Raw genomic sequence first — 20,005 nt, forward strand, 5'->3', positions numbered from 1 at the left:
AGTAAAATCATTTCCCACTCTGCAAAGTGACTCTGAGCAATTACTCCAGTATATAGGGAGTTCTTGTGTATTGACCACTCCTTCAAGGATTGTTCAATATCACAACAGCACTTAAGTAGGCAACTTACGACTAGTCTTCAAAGTTGTGTCCATTGCTTTCATGTTATGATTCTGAGCTTCCAACTGATGTTCATTTATCAGGGTCACAGCACCCCACAGTCATATGGTCCCCATTTACAACCATTTACAATCTTCACAGCCAGCACAGTTGGGAAGCTTATAGGAATTCACAAGTCATGGTCATGTGATATTACATTTGACTACCTGTATTGATTTACTTAATGATCATGTATGAAACACATATAGAACTGACACTCAACGTAGTCATGTGATTATTCACTTTATGTCTGCATTGCTTAACATATATGTGTGTATATACATATACACATAGACATAGACATACACATACACATATACATACACATAGACATATACATATAGACACATACACCAGTGGTGAAATTCTCTGAGGTCTGCTAGTGCTTCGGGGACAGGGAGGCCTGAGGCATGCCCGTGCAGCACTAAAAAATGAACATTTTGAAGCCTTCTGAGTCTGCGAAGGTAAGTAGAAGAGTGATGGGAAGAATCCGCTATGACACACAATTTAGATTAACTAGAAAGTAGGAAATCTGACACATCTAGCTAATATAAATTGTGTGTCACAGCTGATTGTTGGAAATACCAGTTCTGGCAAACCAGTCCAAACTGGTAGCACTTCACCCCTGATATGTACATACATATGCATGCATGCATGCATACATACATACATACATACATACATACAGTGGTGTGGTGGCCTAGAGGTGGAGCTCTCGCCTCACAATCAGAAGGCTGTGAGTTCAATCCTAGGTAGAGGCAGGTATTTCTCTCTCAGGGCCCAATGAATATATATCTGCTGATCTAAACTCTGCATTGGCAACAGGAAGGCATCCGGCCAGTAAACACTCAGCTCCCTTCAGTTGACCTGACTCCACCCTGCAAGGGATTATGGGGTCGTTAAAAAGAGATGATGATATACATGTATACACATATACACACTTGGATATTTCAACTAATCATCTTCTGAAGATTTTCAAATAAAGTTTGAGTTGTAATCATTTAATATTTTTACTAGCTAACAGTGTTTTTTAAAAAATGTGATTAAATCAAACACCTTGCTTTGCCAATAAAGGATATTTCCATCTTGCTATCTACAAATCACTTTCAACCAGACTCCGAGGTTCTTTGGAATATACAATACCCAGTGAATTTAAAAAGGTAAAGGTTTCCCTTGTCCAATCGTGTAAGACTCTAGGGGTCAGTGCTCATCTCCGTTTCTTAACCGATGGAGCCAGCGTTGTCCAAAGACATTTCTGTGGTAATATGGGCAGCATGATTATACACTGAGATGCACAAAGGTATACACTGTTACATTCTCAGCAAAGTGTTACCTATTTATCTACTCACATTTGCATGCCTTCAGCAAAAGTTTACTAATTGTAAGGTACATTTGCTCTTTTCCACATGACTGCACACATACACACACTCATCCTTCTCAACTAGGCTGCCAGGCAAAACTAAAGGAATGGGTGACACCAAGTCTGGATCCCCCCCCCAATGACTCAAAGAGTGGGCAGGTTTTTGGATCCCTTTTATCCCACCAAGTCCTTGCTTTGTTGATTCAAAAGACTTCTCTCGCCTTGTTAATTTACAAATTTGATAGCTGTTGATGGGACTTGAGGGGGAGGGGAGGTTTCTGTGTGTTCAGGCCCAACTTCCTTCGTCATGTTCAGGTTGCAATTTTTCCTTACTGGTTTGATTTCTTCTGAACTACCTCACCTAAGGGATCTTTTAGACAAGATCCCTAGCTATTGTAATGCTCACCCTGCTTATGTGACAGCTTCAGCCTAGTCCCACAATATAACACTTTTTTATCACGTGATACATCCATTCTGCCATATCTCTAACCTGAAAAGTTTAGCAAACAATTTGGATATCTGTTTTTCAATGTACTGACATGTCCCACAAGGATGTGGATGCAGTTGCATTCATTTCTAATTCTGGCGTAAAAGAAAATGTAGATACCAAGACAGATGTGGTGCTTTTCAAGTTTTCTCTTTTTATGTTTTGGCACTAATTTTGGGCAGTTGGCTAAAGCTCCTAATTATATCATATGGAATTTTTATTGATTTAAAAAAACAAACTCTGGCTGCTCCGGGTATGACTCTCATGTTGAGCTATCATGTAGTATATTTGTTTCTTCACTGGAGAATCCTACAGATGCTTAATGTTGAGATTCAAACTGACATGAAATTTCAAAATCTGCTGAAGAGTTTTGGTTGGGGAACAAAGCAATAGAAGTGTTATTTATTGTATATAGTTGTCAGTTGAAGTTCTTAGTCTGGTCCTCTGTTGGAGCAGGAAAATACTCTCTCTTGATTGGTTATAGACTGATCAGCTTCCCTGTAAAAGGAGCTGTGTCAGCCATGGAGAAACAGTTGCCTCAGAGGCAGTACTGAATAAAGAGGTATTAGAAGTCACTCATGCTCGCCTCCATTCTTCACCTAGAACATAACAAAAAGTATTTGTAAACCCTAATAAGACACTTTCCCACTGTCAGTATTAAGAACTAGCTAATCGGGAAGAAATATGTCAGCATATTGCTCTCCCCACAGAAAAGGGAAAGAACAAACAAAAAGAACACATTTTATTTTCCTTGGCAACCACTCCTAAGTTGTTGTTTTCCCCTCTGTTCCTTACCACACAGAGATATTTTCCACCAGTGGATGTCAGTTGTGATATCCCCAGCTGCACAAGGCGATAAAATGCCCCCCCACCCCAATAATGTCACTGCTTTTTAGTTTGATCTTGAAGAACATTGCAATAAGGATATATATTGAGCTTGGGAAAAATGTATCATCCTGAAAAGCTCTCTTGAAAAGCTGCACCATCCCCAATTCCATTCAAGAGATTGTTTACCAGTCTCTGTTACATCTAAAGAACCATTGCAAATGAAATCATACTTGAGCCCACTCTTCGCTTTTGTAGACAGCCTAATCTCTTCATTTCTACAAAAAATTCCCATCTTGCTGTCTGCAAGTTAGGCCAGCAGAGGTATATGATTGAACAATTTATCATTGGACTTCCTCCATGACCATCCATTGGCAGTTAGTGCTAATATCCTCTTTCATCCATCCTTTTGTGATTTGTCCTTGCTCTTAATTATTAATTATTTCCCCAGGACAAAACTGTATTGAGTAAATATTTCCCTCCTCATTATAAATGTGAGAAGTTACTAAACTGAAAGATGGTCTAAAACAGGGGTGTCAAACCTGATTTCATTTAGGGCCACATCAGGGTTGTGTTTGACCTTAGTAGCCAGGGTGGGTGTGGCCAGTTTGATGTCACTCATGTCGGGGGCACCTGTGGTGGCCTGAGCACTGTGCCAGTGAAAACGGGCTCCCAATCTCCATTTTTGGCTGCAACGGTCTCCTGCAACCCTCTGCCAGCAAAAACTGAGCTTAGGAGGGCTGCCCTTGCCCCTCCCAGGTTCCATTTTAGCTGGCAGAGGCACTGCAGGCTGGTCCTTTACTGTTTCCAGGGCAGCCCTGGGGGTCAGATCTAAGCACCCCACAGGCCGGATCCTTTTCCCAGGCCTTGAGTTTGACACTCCTGGTCTAATTTGCCCATGCAAGTCCATTGACCTTTGTCCAATTCTTTGCCAGCTTCAAGTCAAGCCTAAAATACCTTCTTTGCATCCTTGATTTGCCAACTCTATTGACATGGGATTATTCTGTTCAATTCTATGGCAGTGTCAGGCCTGCAGCCATCTTTTCTTTTGGATCTTTGGCCTGCCACACTTTATATTATTCTACTATTCATTTTCTATCGTGGGAAAATGGGAGGGGGGATTGTATGAAGCTGGATGCTATGTAGCCATAACAAAATTATTTCTAGGAAGCCAAGGTCATCCTTTGTCTTCATACCTCTGCACCTGACCGGAACTGGATGGTGGAACTGCCAGCATGGCAGTGGAAGATTGGACCATGTGATGGACTTGTAGGTGTGGGGGCAAGATCTTGAACTTTCAACAGGGTGGGGAAAACTGGGAAGCTTTCAGATTCAGGTTTTCCCAGATGTGCCAACATGGCTCTCTTAATAAATTGGAACTTTGAGCAATACTTTGCCTTGGACTCTGATTTACTTTTGGATGCTATTTGGAACCTGACAGGCAGTCTTAAAATACAGCTCATTAAACTTGCCTAAATTTGCAGTCATTATCAATCATTCATTAAATCATTGCAAATGTAAGAAAGCATCGGTACTGAGATTTTTGAATTATGTATTTAGGATAATGAAAATTTAACTTAATTTTCAAAATTTTGATCTGCAGCCATCTTTTCACATATGTTGTATATTCCAGAATGATCTGGAGATTTTTTTAAAAAAAATCCAGGCATCAGCTTCTCATCTATTATTGAGTATAACTTTCCTGTATGGTACTAGATTAAAACATCCTGGAAGCTTTGAAGGATTGACAGGGTAATAAAATATGATATTTATTATCTCACAAACAACCAATGTGTGAAGAAAGTCGCATGAATATAAATCACAATGTCAAAGAAAAGATTCAAATGGATCAATCTAGGTATTTTGATTCAGAAAACACTATCCAAGAATTTCCCAATATTTTTAGTTTAGTAATGTTTTTTGCACCCAATCAGTACATCTTTTTCTATGATATCACCTTTGGAAAAACTTTTGTAAGAAATATTTTTGTATAATATTTGCTTTTTGAGCCGCCTCGATGGTCATTTTAAATTAAAGTTTTATGAAACTTTTTGCCATTTTCTTTAAGTACCTAAAAAGAAGCACAATCTAGCACGTTTATAAGGAGACAGGTGATCCCTATAAAGCTTTAAAGATTAAAGCCAAGAGCTTGGCATTGTTCCCACTACAGGTAGTACTTGCTTGGTGACTACAATTGTGATGGGCACTCTGTGGTTAAATGAAGTAGTTGCTAAGGGAGAAATCAAATGACTATAACAGTGCCGTTCTTTTCTCCACCTCTCTGCCCTTTAGAATGTTCACCCCAGGGATGGAATAATTAGCAAGAAGGGAATGCATGTTTCTGTTTACATTCATTGGAGAGGAAGGGATTAAAAGAGAGTATCCAGATAAACAATGGGAAATACACAATGAAAGTAAGGTGCCAGGCTTTCTATAAGTGCCGTGATGATCTGATGTGAATTGAGCCCTGGATTTACGAGGTATGAGATCGTGGCAAATCCTTGAAGCATACTTTTGAAATAAGCAAAATAAATCCCGAGGCATATTCTAAGAATAACATTTTATTGTAAAGAAAGTAAAAAATACAAACTTACTAACTAAATGATTACATCTTGGCAGAGTTCCTGCCTGCCTTGGCATACAGACAAAGGAAAAAGTGAAGATGAAGGAATGGAATGTATGACATGCGCAGTAAATCATTGCTGATAAGAAGCAGTTCATTCTGCTGTATAACTCAGAATGTAGGCACAGCTGGCAAACCAAATATACACAGTGACAAGGGGGTCATGTGACTGAGTGTGCAAGAGTGATGTCAAGTTGGCCACACCCACCCAGTCACATGAGCACCAAGCCACACTCACAAAATAGGCCACACCCACAGAATAGGTTCTAAATTTTTTTGAAACCCACCACTGTTACAATGGGAAATTATTGAGATTATAAAGATAGAATCACAAATTTAGGGCATGTAAGGATGCATAATTATATAAATATAATGATGAGAATGCTTGGGAACTGTAACCAGGTCTACATCTGGGCCAAAAATAGGCTGGTTTTTTAAAAAAAATACAATTACTATATATGTATACTTTTTTCTCTTTCAAAAAAAGGAGGAAGATATATATTAAAATTAAATATGAATATTGAAAAGGAATTATAAATACCATCAACATAAAATGGAGTTCATTCAGAGGCTGAAATACACGAAGTAAATGAGATGAAGAGTGGGAAGTAGAGGAGAGAGGTAAGGGAAGAAGGGAGGGATAGGAGAGAGGGAAAGGGGGGGAAGAGGAGGAGAGAAAGAAGGAGTGGAAAGGGGAGAGAGGAGAAGGAGAGAGGAAGGGGAAGTAGAGAAGAGAAGGACGACAGAGGAAGAAAGCAGGTAGGGAGGAGGAGGAGAGAGGGAGAAGAAAGTGATGCATAAGGTACAAATATGGTGTTTGGAGAGCAGAAGAGCCAATAATTGTTTTTTGGGAGTTGATGGTAAGACTAATTGATGTAAACATTTAATAATATAATACAATGTTGGTTATGTAATAGTATACATATCGTTATATGTTATGAAAATGATAAAATAAAAAAAAACTTTATTTAAACAAGGATGCAGAAACTCAGCTGATGAATACAATAAGACCTTGCCAGTCTGAAGCATTTTAATCTCTCCAACATATGAACAAAACAGAAATAATCCAAAATAAATGCTTAAGGTATGAAGCTTGGTCAAGTTTAATGTCCATAAGGGCTGCTTAGAGAGTGTGAACATGTGAATAACAGAATAACAGAGTTGGAAGGGACCTTGGAGGTCTTCTAGTCCAACCCCCTGCTCAGATAGGAAACCCATTTCAGACAAATGGTTGTCCAATCTCTTCTTAAAAACTTCTAGTATTGGGCATTCACAATGTCTGGAGGCAAGTTGATTTATGGCTTTTCCTTGCTTGTTATTTTTGAAGATAAACGCCTAGGCTAATTAAGACAGAATAATTTATCTCACGACCGAGGAATGCTGATTTAAATCGCTTCTATGATGCCTAAGAAGAAAAAGAAATTAAAAGAATTTTCCGCAATACATTATGATGGCTCCAGCCTCTCTGATGAAGAGGAGAAAAGCATTTTACACAGATTTACAACTCTTGATGCAACCGGACCGGGTGAAGAATCTGCTGTGGGAGAAATGTTCTTACACAGATCTCCAGAAGATAAAGCTGCTTCTGAAGGTGATGCATTCCGACTGAAGTCAGTAACACATCCTTCTAATTATGCATGCTCCCAAAAACCTCTTAGAGATTTTGAAACACTCGGTGCCAGGCCAAGGCTTTCACAGCCAGAGCAATTTCACTCCCACACAGAGGGAGAAATGTATAATTCTCTCTGAACCTCTGAGCAAGCTATGGAAAGCTATTGTGATCAAATAGAATATTATGAACGTCAGCTATTCCAGGCCAAAAAAGCTTTTTCCATGCTGAAGTCAGATAAGAGGGATTTTCATGCTTTTCAAATTTCTGAAAACATCATCTTGCCTTCTTCTCCAAAGCCTAAGAGACACCCCCTGGAGGATATTGTGTCAGGCAAATCAGAACAGAGAGCTGTACACATGTCACAATTGTCACATGATCTCCTTTGTTCTCCAATTGCACATGCCACACAGGCAGAAATATTACAGCCAAAAGCTGAAACGCTCGGTGCCAGGCCAAGGCTTTCACAGCCGGAGCTGTCTTCTCCCTTTTCTTTGTTTTGACATGTCCACCCTCTTCAATTTTCCCCAAGCCACTGTCAAACCCAATGAAATCTTTTGTATTTCCCTTTGTTGGGGCATAACCCCCTCTTCAGTTTTCAGGTTGATGCTACTATCAACCTCAATAAAATATTTTGTCTGCTTTTTATTTCCTTTTGTTGGGACACATCCCCCTTTTCAATTTTCCCTATACCACTATCAAACCCAATGAAGTTTTTTGTATGCTTTTTATTTCCCACCATTTCTACCTCTTCATTATCCCTCCCCACTTCTTCCTTCACTTCTTCCTTCAGTTCCTGCTTCTCTGAGTTCAAAATTCTATTTAGACTTGATTTTAATGATTTATGCATTTTTTAAAAAATAATTTCACATAATTCTTCAAATTCCCACCTTTCCATAATGTCCAGTCCTAAAGTTACAGTTAGTTATACAGTTCTTATTTCAGAGTTCTGGTCCACCTTAAATTTAGCTAGTTCAGCTGATGTGGAGAGGAAGAAAGGTATTACCTTCCACCTCTCGTTGGTTATAGATGCTCAAAATATCTTAATTGGAACAAGCTTGCATGCATCCAAACTCTGGTATGTTTCTCTTCACCTCTTGCTTTTCTGAGTTTTGATTTATTGCAATTGGTTAATTAAATCTTCCTGCTCAGAGTTTCGCATTCCATTCCGCAGAGGCAAGATTAGGTTATCAGTGAGAAAATAGCACTTTTTTCTTGATTTTTTTTCCTTTATTACATTCCACCTCTTATTAATTGGTGTTGCTTAAGATATGTTAGTTAGAAGAAATTCGAACGAAGCAAATCTCCTCGGTATATTTTGGTTTCCATTTCAACCTCCTAGTCTCTTTTAAAAACATAAACTTTTCAAATCCAAAACCAAATTTAGACTTTGTATTTGAGTGGATTTGTTACTTCTCTGCTTTCTCCTTTTCTGTCCAAATTGTTTCAAGCAAATGGCTCTTTTTGGCCTAGTGTTTCTACCCTCCATTTTACCCCTTCTTTCTTTCTTTTTGACAAAATCCAAATCTGTCCATTAATATTATTTATACTCTCAAGGTTCTTTGACTTTTCCAAGTTTTGATTTATAGCTGTGGGCTAATTATATCTTCTTACCAGGCTTTCATCTCGTCCTGCACACTCCTGCTCAGTAGCTTTGGCTGGAAGCCAGCTTCTTGTGCAGCCATGTTGCCATGTTGCCGCCCTGACTCCGAGAGCAAATCTCTGACCTATGAGGACCTGTTGCACTCCCTCTGGATCTGATGAGATGCTGTCCCTTCTTCACACACACACCCAGCGGGGTTCTAATCAAAAAAGGATCTCAGAATGGTTTGTCAGACAGAGTTCATTTTAGACTCTTCAGAGCTCACACACCCCTCATCTGTCCAGCTGGAGAACTTCCAGTCGACTCTGAGTTTCTGCATCCTTAATAGATGGTGTATATTTATTTAAAAATTTTAAAAATATATGAATTTTTGAACTATGCAGCACATCTAGTGCTTAGGCTTTTGGAAATTTAATAATGGATTAATGGGGCAGAAGGATTTGGAATTATAATTTGCAACTATTTAATTCATTGATTGCTTTATGGGTTTTTTTTATGATAAGGAGACCCTGAAGGCTGGACACTAAAGCCAGAGGATAAAAAATGGAGCAGAAATCCTTACTGCAAACTTGTGAACACCTTTCAGTCATGTTTTTGCGCAGAATGGAGCAAATGCTTGATAAAGTTGTCAAAGTGGGTTCTAATGTAGTTGTAAAAGAAGAATGAGCTGCAATAGATGACTGTGAAATTAATTTGGAGGAGGATTTAAATATAATACAAATGGATTTGATGGATGACTTATTATCTAAAGGAGATGAACAGATATTAAACCAGGAAACAGATTTGGATAATTCTTTTCTTCTGGCTATAAAAAAAAGAATTCTGCTAAGATTTGGAAGGACTTTTTTTTAGCAGTGCCAACAATAGGATAAATTACATTTATTGATGCAAAAGTAATATATTAAAGTTCTGAATGATTTTAACTCTTCAGCGCAGATGATCAGCAACCTATCTCTGAGATTTTTTTTTAAGAATTAAAGAATAATTTTAAAAACTCAGGGAAAGTGTTTAAGGAAAGTGTATAAGATTGGCCGGTTCAACCAGGATTTCCTCCCTTTTTTCCTGGTGACCTTTCAGTTTTCATTTTTTTTCTAGTTTGTAATGTCTTTTATTTCTTTTTTCAATTTAAAACTGTTAATCTTTTTTTTTTAAAAAAAGAAGAAGGAAAGAGCATTGCGGTGGTGCCACAGCCTCAAGTGATCTGGGAATCACAAAGCCAAATAGCATGGTATCTTCCCTATACAAGTGTATGTCTGCTTACTCTCTTTTAATCCCTTTCTCTTCAATCTCTCCACTCTTCAAGGGGATTAAAAAAAATAACAGGCACAGGACAATGCATACTAATGCACCATGAATGTAATAGTGATTATTTAAAGGATGCTGTGAAGGCCATAAATGTGGGTGTTGGTTATAAAGTTATTCTTAGCACTGTTGCATGGTTACTAAATGAGGCAGTTTGTAAGCAAGCACTGCCTGTACTACTACCAAGATAGTTAGAGAGGCAAACCTTGCAGGAATCAAGTCTGAATTGTTTCCACTAATAATTATATTTCCCTCCAGGGTTTGCTGTTGTACACTAACCAGTGTTCTTTGAGATTGAGGAGAATACCAAGGATTGTTAATTAAACAAATGTTATACGTTGCATTGTAGCACCAGAAGAACGGCAATGAAAAATTGTATAGTGGTGTGTTCCTTTCATTTAGGTTCATGTTTTATAGACTTCTATTGGGTTTTATATTTTCAGGTAATGGATCTGTAATGTAATGCAGAACTAAGCAAGCCCTTATTTTAATCAGGGTCCTGAAGGGTCATAGATGGGTCATATTTTGTTTTGCCCTGTCCTCAGTGAGATGATCCTGTTTGTAGGCTTATCAGCTTCTTGACAGATAGGAAGCACAAGTGAAGCCTAACTCTAACCCTTTTTGTGACCTTCTGACAAGCAAAGTCAATGAGGAAGCCAGACTCACTTAACAACCATGTTACCAGTTTCACTACTGTAGTGATTCACTTAACAAATGTGGTAAGAGAAATTGTAAAATGGGGCAAAACTCACTTAACAAATGTTTTGCTTAACACTAGTAATATTGGGCTCAATTGTGGGTGTAAATCAAGGACTGCCTGTACTCTGTTGCTTTGCATGTACACTGCGAGCTTCTGCACTAAATACAAATTCCTGGCATGTTGAATCACACTTGGTCAAATAAAGCATTCAATTCAAGCCAATCTTTCTCATATCTATTCCAATTAAATTTGAGACACACAGCTATTCTTTCACCTTGATGGTCTTGATTTTTGGCAGAAGTCGAGAAGTTGTGTCCAAAACCAGATAGACATATTCTCTTTAATAAAGACGTGCGGTGAGGTTTATAGCTGGTGAGGCAGCAATTTTTTTAGACTTGTGGACTTCAACTCCCAGAATTCCACAGTCAGGCATGCTCAGTTGCGACCTGCCGCCCTCCGCCCTGGGATTCGGCCATGGCACCGCCTGCCAGAGCTGCGCGGAATCTGGGGGGCGCTTGTCGGACGAGGGCAGCGCAGGTGGGAAGCGGACAGAGCGGAGGAAGCCTCTCCCCCCCGCTTCCTGCGCCCGAAAGAACAAAGGGAACATCTGCCGCAGCCCGGGCAACCTGGCCGGCCTCTCTCGCGGCGGCTCTCTGGTGCCGAGCTTGGGAGTCCCTGGAGGAGCTGGCGGGGGCTGCAAGCACCGCAGGCTGGATTGGAGCATCGAGTCTAGGGCAGCGAGTCATTCGATAGGAAACTTGCCTCTTGGAAGGAATGACTCGGCTTGGCTCCTTCTTTGTCTCTCCTGCCTCTTCGCTTCTCCGTTCGGTCGTTGGGTGGCAGATCGAAAGCGGGAGCCAAGCTGGGTCATTCCTCCCAAAAGGCAAGTTTTCCATCAAATGACTCGCTGCCCTGATGATGAGAGGTTAGGCTGTGCCTCACTTGCCTCACCTGACTGCACGTCACTGAGTCTTTATCCTTGGGAAAAATCCATTGAGGTGAGACCAGCAAGTATCATGGTTCAAATCCCATGTAAGCAAATATAATTCTCCTCTATGGGGAAACATGGGTGGTTACAGCCAAATAGTCCCCTTTCCTCTCTTCATGGAATGCAATTTCTAAGGTACGCTTGAGTGGGTTGGGGGTGGGTGGGGTTTGCTTACATTTAAATTGAAACTAAGCAATACTCAGAAATGTCTAGGAACTAAGCAGTAATTTCACACTGGTTAAATTGGCAGGCCTGCGAACTAAAGCATTTAGGGAATTGTAATCCAAAGGTTTTTTTTCAGCACCTGCAAAACTCTGGTTCTTGGAAGGAAATTGAGAAGGAAAGCATATCCACTTAAACTGTCGGTCTGCATATGTCTTTTCAGAAATAAATTCCATTGGAATTATTTGGACTTGCTCCCAGGTTAATTTATATATAATTGCGGCATTAAAGAAGTTGTAAGCTGAATAACATCCCTGTGTTCCATTGAAGCATTAGGGTTTTATGTAGAATGAGGGTTAAGTTTTCCACTGACCAAAAGAATTGTCCCCAAATGGATCTTTAAAGATTTTTGAATAACTTCAAACCGAAAGTAATAAGGTCATATAAACAGTACAAAAATAGCATTGCGTCCACGAATCTTGACAACAGTATTGAAAGGTGTTGTGTTAGGCTATTTGCAGTAAAGTGAAACAAAGTTATGCTTATCTTTGCCCGTCCAAAGACTTGAAAAATGAAAAAAAAATCAATTTCTCCTGAGATGGTTGTCATTAAACATTCCAGCTTTAGCAACATGGCAGAATCTGTGTCACAGACAAACTTTGATTTTTTTTGGCAGGATAGAAATAACATTATGCCTCCTCCAGCTTTGAAGTCAGTTAATTTATCGATGAAGAATTCAGTATTGTTTGCTGTCCAAGTGCCAGATATGTAGTTAACATCTTGAGGAATGACATAAAGAATCAAATAACCAAGAAAGTCCAATCCTTGCTGAAAATAATGCAGGCTGCAGATTCTTAAATGCGATTAACAGTAAGGTGACCAACTTTTTTACAATGAAGAGGAGGACAAAACACGTTCTATTGTCCAAAATGCTAAGGTCACCAACTTTTTTACAATGAAAAGGAGGACAAATAAATTGGAAAAAATATATCGTAAATAAAAGAAATATTTTATTCATTGCAACAATAATACACTAAAATATGATATATGCATAATAAAAACATTTGCAACATTTTATATTGTAATTATGCTTACATGCCTGTTAATTATTATTTAAATGAGTACTTTTCCATTGAATTAATATTTTTTGTCAATGTATCATCTTCTAAAAATATATTGGAAATATCTGAACAAGAAATATCCTTCATATTGAATTTTACGGCAAGTGCTGCAGCTAGAGTATCAACATTCAATCTCGATTTCTCACTTGTCGAAAAATCATTGGCAATTGAAAAAAACTCTTTCAACTGCTGCATTAGTTCCAGGGCAGCACAACGTAAATTGAACCAGTATAAATAAGTGTTCACATGGAATATGTTCATTTTTGAAATGGCTGAAAATATCCACCCATCTTTTATCAATTTCAACATGTTGATTTTCCCATTGTATTAATTTTTCAGAATTTAAATATACATTCAGTCTTCTAATTTCTTCAAAGAGACAATTGTCGTCTATTTTAATGTCTAGCATTTCTTTAGATAAAAATTCAACACAAGATTCAATATCTGTTCAATATACTTGCGATGAAGTAAAAAAAACACCATTAAAAACTGTTTAATAAAATATGTCACATAACGCGCAACAGATTAGCCTTCAAATATCAAAAAGGAGGACATGTAGGAGGACACTTTTCGAGGGAGGACAGAACTTACAAAAGAAGGACTGTCCTCCCTAAAGGAGGACGGTTGGTCACCTTATTAACAGGTTATTTGGATTCTACATGGAAATAGACCCAGAATAATGTTTTTATAATGTACAAGTAGTCCTCGACTTATGATTACAATTGAGTCTAACGTTACTGTTGAGACATTTGTTAAGTGAGTTTTGCCCCATTTTACCATCTTTCTTGCTGCATCTGTTCAGAGAATCACTTCAGTAGTGAGGTTAGTAACACAGTTGTTAAGTGAATCATGGTTTCCCCAATGACTTTGCTTGTCAGAAGGTCACAAAAGGAGATCACATGACCCCGGGACAACCATCAGAAATAGGAGTCAGTTGCCATGCATCTGAATTTTAATCACATGACCATGGGGATCAGGGGGGCGTTCCTGCCGGCATTACTACCGTATCAGCGCACAAAAAATTTTGTGCTCGCTTCGCTCACACGGACACCAGACGCGAGCTCCAAGCACGTGCCCATTTGTACCTTAAAAGTTCTGTGCATGCACCCAACATTACAAAAGGGAAAACATTACATTTTTCCAATGAAGATTGTTCTGCGCATGTGCAGAACAGAAAACCAAGATGGCGCCGCAGAGCATAGAACCGGTTCAGCTGCATGTATGGGCTGAGTTACTACCTACTCTGCTGAACCGGTCTGAACCAGTTGGAACTCACTTCTGATGGGGATATGACAACAGATGTAAGTGTGAAAAACAGTCTCACAATATCCCTTTTTCCTGATTCAGTCCTGCAAGGTATGATAAGGCCACATCCCTAATTTCCCTAGTCTCTTCCTCAAATGCTAGAAAGTGCTTAGAAATTGTATATAAGCTAAAATACATGCAATAAAAATAGTTACAAATAAGTGTGAAAAACAGTCACTTTATCAATGCCGTCGTAACTTTGAACGGTGACTAAGTGAACCATTGTAAGTCGAGGACTACCTGCAGTGCAGCCAATGAAGCTTGAGCACTGCATAATAGTATCTGCCAGTCCCAGTTATTCTAGAACCTCTGCAGTGGCCAGAATAAAACTTTAAAACTCTTTTAAGATAGATTCCCATATAGCAAACCAGTGAGAAGGTCACCAGGGCATGAATAATCAATTTTTTAAAAAACAAAATTTTATTGGTTTTCAAATGTATAGGGAAGGGTAAATAGGTATACAAATTTTTTTGGCAGCTTTCATACTGCTGGTAGAGATCCCAGCACGATACTCACTTATATAACATTGTACAACAAATTTATAGAAGAAAACAGTAAACCAAATTTTACTCTATATTGTTAGTCTTGTGTTCCTACATGTTTCTCTTTGTCGTTTTCTAATATATCACTAACTGCTATTGTTCCAAATAATTTTATTTTTGAGATCTGAGCCTTTTCGATATTGCTTCTTCCTCCCTGTCACCAGAGAGAGCCTCAGTGCCCCCCTCCTTCCCGTCTTGGATCTTACTATCTTGTGTTTTACTGTCTCTTTCACTACTCCCACTCAATTCCTCCTCTGAGAGTGGAAAATTCTTTTTAATGAAGGCCTCCGCCTCCTGGACTGTATTGATTCTGATCCTATTTCCCTCCCAGAAGATTAATATCCCCTCCAGAATCAGCCATTTAAACCAGATCCCTTTTTCATATAATTTTTTTGCTAGGGAGGAAAATTTCCTCCTTCTGTCTCTTATTTTTTTCGGGATCTGTTTGAGGATGGTGATCTCTTCACCCTTGTATTTCAATGGTCCCTCCCTTTGGGTTGCAAGTACCTCGTCCCTTGTGGATCTCCTGACAAACTTAACATGTATCTCCCTCAGAACATTGTGTCTTCTAGCATATGTTGAATTTATCCTATATACTAGATCCATATCCCACCATACTTGTTTTTTATCTCTCTTGAGATAATCTGCTAAAATTGTACTCATAATATCTTTAAGGTTTTCATTCTCTGTTTCTGGTAAGTTCTGGAATCTAAGAAAAAAGGACATTCTTTCAAATTCTACTTTCGTCTGAAAATTTTCCATATCTGTGTTTCCCTTGTGCATTGCTTTCACTTCTTCCCCCAGCCCCGCCATTCCGTCCTCTAACACCAGAATCCGCTGTGTATTTCCAGCTATATGTTCCTTAACCACTCTGAGTTCTTCTTTGATCTCAGCCCTCATTTCATTCTGTCCCTTCATGAGTTCTTTAAACATTTCCGTAACAGATAATTCCTTAGGATCCTCCCCAGCCACTGCTTTCTGCAACATTGACGATATCTTGGACTGTTGCATCGTGGGGCTTGGGGCAGCCGATGAGGGGGCTGAGTGCGCTTTGCCGGTAGGGGGTTTCCTTGCCGCCATTTGTTTAAGTTCAGAGGTGCAATTCCTTGCCAAGGAAAGTGGTGTCAGTTGGTTTCGCAGCTATGCTGGTCTCCAAAGAAAAACAATCGCAACGGCACCCAATTTGCAGTTCCAAGAGTAAAATACACCAAGATGAGTGAAGAGAAAAGTCAGCTAAAGATCAGAAGATCCATACACAGGAGGAGGTCCCAGTTTCCCTTTGGAAGAGTAAACAAACAATCCACTTTTCTTTATTCTCTCTTTGGGAGTAGCTTCAAAGGACAGACTTCATTTGCATAAAGACAAAGAAAGAGGGGCGAGTGCCATCTTGGCCCTCCCCTTCACAGGGGAAGAAGTCGCCAACAGTTTTTTGTTTTAAAGCAACAGTTCAGAGTCGTTTCCAGCAATTGTGAAAGTCATTTTCAATTAAAAGTCAAATGAATCAGTCTTTTAACCTCTCTCTTCCCAAGGGTCCATTTTCAAAGCCGTTTTGTCCGAGGGGGAAATGGTAACCCCTCCCTCTAATCTCTCTTCAAGAACAGAAACACAAAAGACTCACAAAGTGACTGTTGCTTTTCTCCTAAATCCTCCAAGAGCGCCAGTCAGGATCCCCACCTTCAGTCTCCAGCTGCACTTTTCCGACTCTTCTTTTAACCTCCAGAGCCATCCGACGAGAGGGCGGGCAGCGCAAAGCTGTCTCTCGCCCCCCCTCCACTCCCCAGCACCTAGGCGAAGCCGAAAAGCACCCCAGCTGGCTGCCGCCGCATGTGGAGTGCCTCGGCCGTCCGCCCTTCGGCAGGACCCCCCTACAAAGGCTCCTGTGTCCCCTAAGGGACCCACCAGGGAGACGAGCAGTGGACAAACACGTCCGTCGTCGTCCGATCCCGGAAGTGACGTCCCGGCATGAATAATCAATATTATGCTCTTTCAGATAGGACTCTATGATCATAATTGCTTGGGCTGATGAAAAATATTCCTATCAAACCTGTAACTATTATAGACCGTCATTGTCTCTGTCAGTGTTATTCATGCCTTGTGTGATAGCAGTTTTCCAGTCATAATCATTGTAGGAGTTAGGGGTATCATCAGGGGTAGATTGCTATGGGTTCGCCTGGGTTCGGGAGAACCGATAGCTAATGTTATGGCTGGTTTGGAGAACCTCCAAATCCCACCCCTGGCTAGTGCTACCCCACCCCTCCTCTCCAAGAGGCCCATTTTGGATGCAAGGTAAGTGCAGGGATCATGCAAAGGCAAGAAGAGGGGGGAAATGGGCCTCCTGGAAGTTCAGAAGCCCCGGGGAGGCCATTTTTGCCCTCCCAGAGGCTTGAGGAAAGTCTCTGGAGCCTGGGGAAGGCGAAAATACCCCCCCCCCCGCCACCATGGTGCAGGAGGCCCCCTAGGCCATGCCCAACCAGCAACTGGGCAGAGAACCCATTGCTGAAATTTTTGATGTCCACCCCTGAGTATCATTAGATTTACCTCTCATGGAACAACAGCTGTTCTTAAAAATAATCCTTCTATTTAAGAAGGTAGTGGACCCAGAGGAAAGATCCATGGGAAGAGAACTAATTTATTTTAATTCCACATTTGCAAAGCTATTTATTCTTTATGTGTAGCCATGTACATTCATTTTTCCTACATACTGTGGTAGAGTAATGAAAATGAGAGGAGTGAATCCAGCTGTGCCCTTCCATGTACAGAAAAGCTTTTGATCCAACAGACATATCCACTAATGCTGCAGGAAAGGAGAGGATTCTTGCTCAGAGATCCTCCATGTGGTACCCCCTCCCCGCGCGAAAATCTGCTTAAAGGTCAGGATAAAACAGAAAGCAGAATCAGAGGTCTGCGGAAAGAAAATGTAAAAATCCCTTGCCAGCCACAGTTGTTAATAAAGACTGGAGATAAGAGTATAACTAAATATAACTCTTGAACCTGAAGCATAACAATCTGTATTCAGAGTTCCAATCAACTCAGAAGCTTGTGCAAAGCTTTAGATAATTCTTTCTTAGCCCAAGCGATTCACATGAATGCGTGAGAGTAAAATAGAAAAAAAAATTACATATAAAAGCAGCAGCAGCAGCGAAAACCTCAATACATAATAATAAAAGTGCCTATAGAGATTCTCAGTTATCATAGGTCATGGTTGTCCCAAAGGTGCTTTTTCAAGAGGCAACTGGACTTTCTTTGTTTTTCTTTGAAGACATTTCAATTCTCATCCAAGAAGCTTCTTCAGCTCTGACTGAATGGTGGGGAATGGAAGGATAATAATAACAATTTCTTTAAAAGCCTAATAATGATTATGTTGGAAAGTCAGTTCCACAGGGGTATCCCATTAGACCCAGGGGTTAAAGCATTTTTAAACTATTGGTTTGGGAGAACTACCAGTTTGGGAGAACTGGTAGTTAAAAAATGCTTCAAAAAGTTTTTTAAAATTCTGACAATTGTGCGACACAGCTGATTGTCGCACAGCTGATTGTTGGAACTTTTTTTTTTTACTTTTTAAAAGCATTTTTAACTACCGGTCAGAACCGGTAGTTTAAAAATGCTTTAAAAAGTTTAAAAAAAAAGTTGGCCACACCCACCCAGTCACATGACACATCCACCAAGCCACACCCACCAAGCCACACCCACAGAACCAGTAGGGAAAATTTTTGAATTTCACTACTGAGTAGACCCACATCAGGATGGCACATAAAATGATTTTTGTTGATGGGGACACAATCCCCTGACTCTCAAACTGACAAACTGGTTGGGTTGCAGGACAAGAAGATACTTTTGTCATGTTCTTGTCAACTGGAACTGAGTGACAAGTAATTGAGTAACTGTCTGATGGATGCCAGGGCCAAAAATGCATGTCAGGAAGAACACTCTTGTGTGAGAAAAGTTGTGACCCCAAAATGAAGACTTTGTATTTATACTGCTTCTTGTTTTTGGAACATCTAATGATTGGCCCATTTGGAGATATTTGGCAATGAAGCTACGCAACAATAAAAACAACAACATCCCAGAAATTCCTAGTTTTACCTTGGTAATTATTATAGTAATGATACAGATATTCGCCACTATTGCAAACTTAATCATTATTCCCAGGGCTATTTTCCCTCAATGGAGGAAGTAGTATGCACCATGTGCCAAGTACCATGAAAATAGTTTCATGGTAATTACATTCAACTTTTTAAACTATGGCCTGTCTCACATGCTATATTAATCAATATTTGAGCCCCAGCAATCAACTTCAAAAAGCTGTGATAAAGTAAAATAAATTGAATTTTTTGGGGGGAGGGAGACACCCTACCATGCCTTGCCTTGTGAAAGTAGCTTTGTCACTATCAAAAAATGTTTCAGGCATGCTGTTTGCTTTGCTTTTCATGAATTTGGGATGTTTTTATAACTTCCTATGCCTTCTCTAGCAAGATAAATATTGTGCTTTCACCAGTGCAGTGTAGATAATGTCTGCTCTTTCTATGGTGTTTTTCACCCAGATCGGAAAGATGAAGGGTGCAGAGCTTTCAAATAACAGTTGCCATGCTATCTCGCCCTGTGCCGCTCCCATCTGAATTAGAAGGAAATAAGATTCTTCTCTCCAGTTAATTGATTCGTTCCCGTGAACACACAATTCCTTTCGATGCGTAAACACTTGGATTCCTTTTTTCTTTGTAAAAGGAGGGCAGCATGTGCCTTTTTGCAATGCAGATAGTTGTTGCTCTGGACATTATCAGCCGAAAAGATTAGGTAACAGATTAAACCTAAATCTTGAAGAACACAACCACCCAAGACTGATAGCATTGGAAAGTGCATAGCCTGACCTGGGGTAAGGCATTGTTCTATGTCCAGAACTTACTGTATTTTTCAGAGTATAAGACACACCTTTCCCCCCCAAAAATGAGGGTGAAAATCTGAGTGTGCCATATACACTGAATACAGAATTTTTGGCCTCCGGAAACCCTGCTCCTTCACAAAAATGGGCATACAGAGAGTTTGGGAGGCCTGCAAAGTGCAACGGGCTGTTTTTTTCTCGTTTTTGCTCCCCCCCCCCCCAGACCCTAGGAGCACTCTGCAAGCCTCCTAAAGGCTATGCATGCCCGTTTTTTGGCAAAAAAAAGAAGCCGTTTTTTGCTCGTTTCCCTCCCCCCCCAGCCACCAGTAGCACTTTGCAGACCTT

General features: G+C 39.9%; 1 long non-coding RNA gene across 1 annotated transcript in view; it reads right to left on the reverse strand.

Annotated features, from left to right (window-relative positions):
• The window catches only part of LOC309384912, a 683,650-nt gene extending 663,936 nt beyond the window's left edge, over positions 1-19,714 (reverse strand). Inside the window, exon 1 of the long non-coding RNA XR_014174129.1 lies at positions 19,681-19,714. This is a non-coding gene — a long non-coding RNA (uncharacterized lncRNA). The remainder of the gene's footprint in view (positions 1-19,680) is intronic.
• Between the last annotated feature and the right edge of the window lie 291 nt (positions 19,715-20,005).

This window comes from Natrix helvetica, assembly GCF_964273705.1.
Source record: "Natrix helvetica genome assembly, chromosome: 1".
NCBI lineage: Eukaryota > Metazoa > Chordata > Lepidosauria > Squamata > Natricidae > Natrix > Natrix helvetica.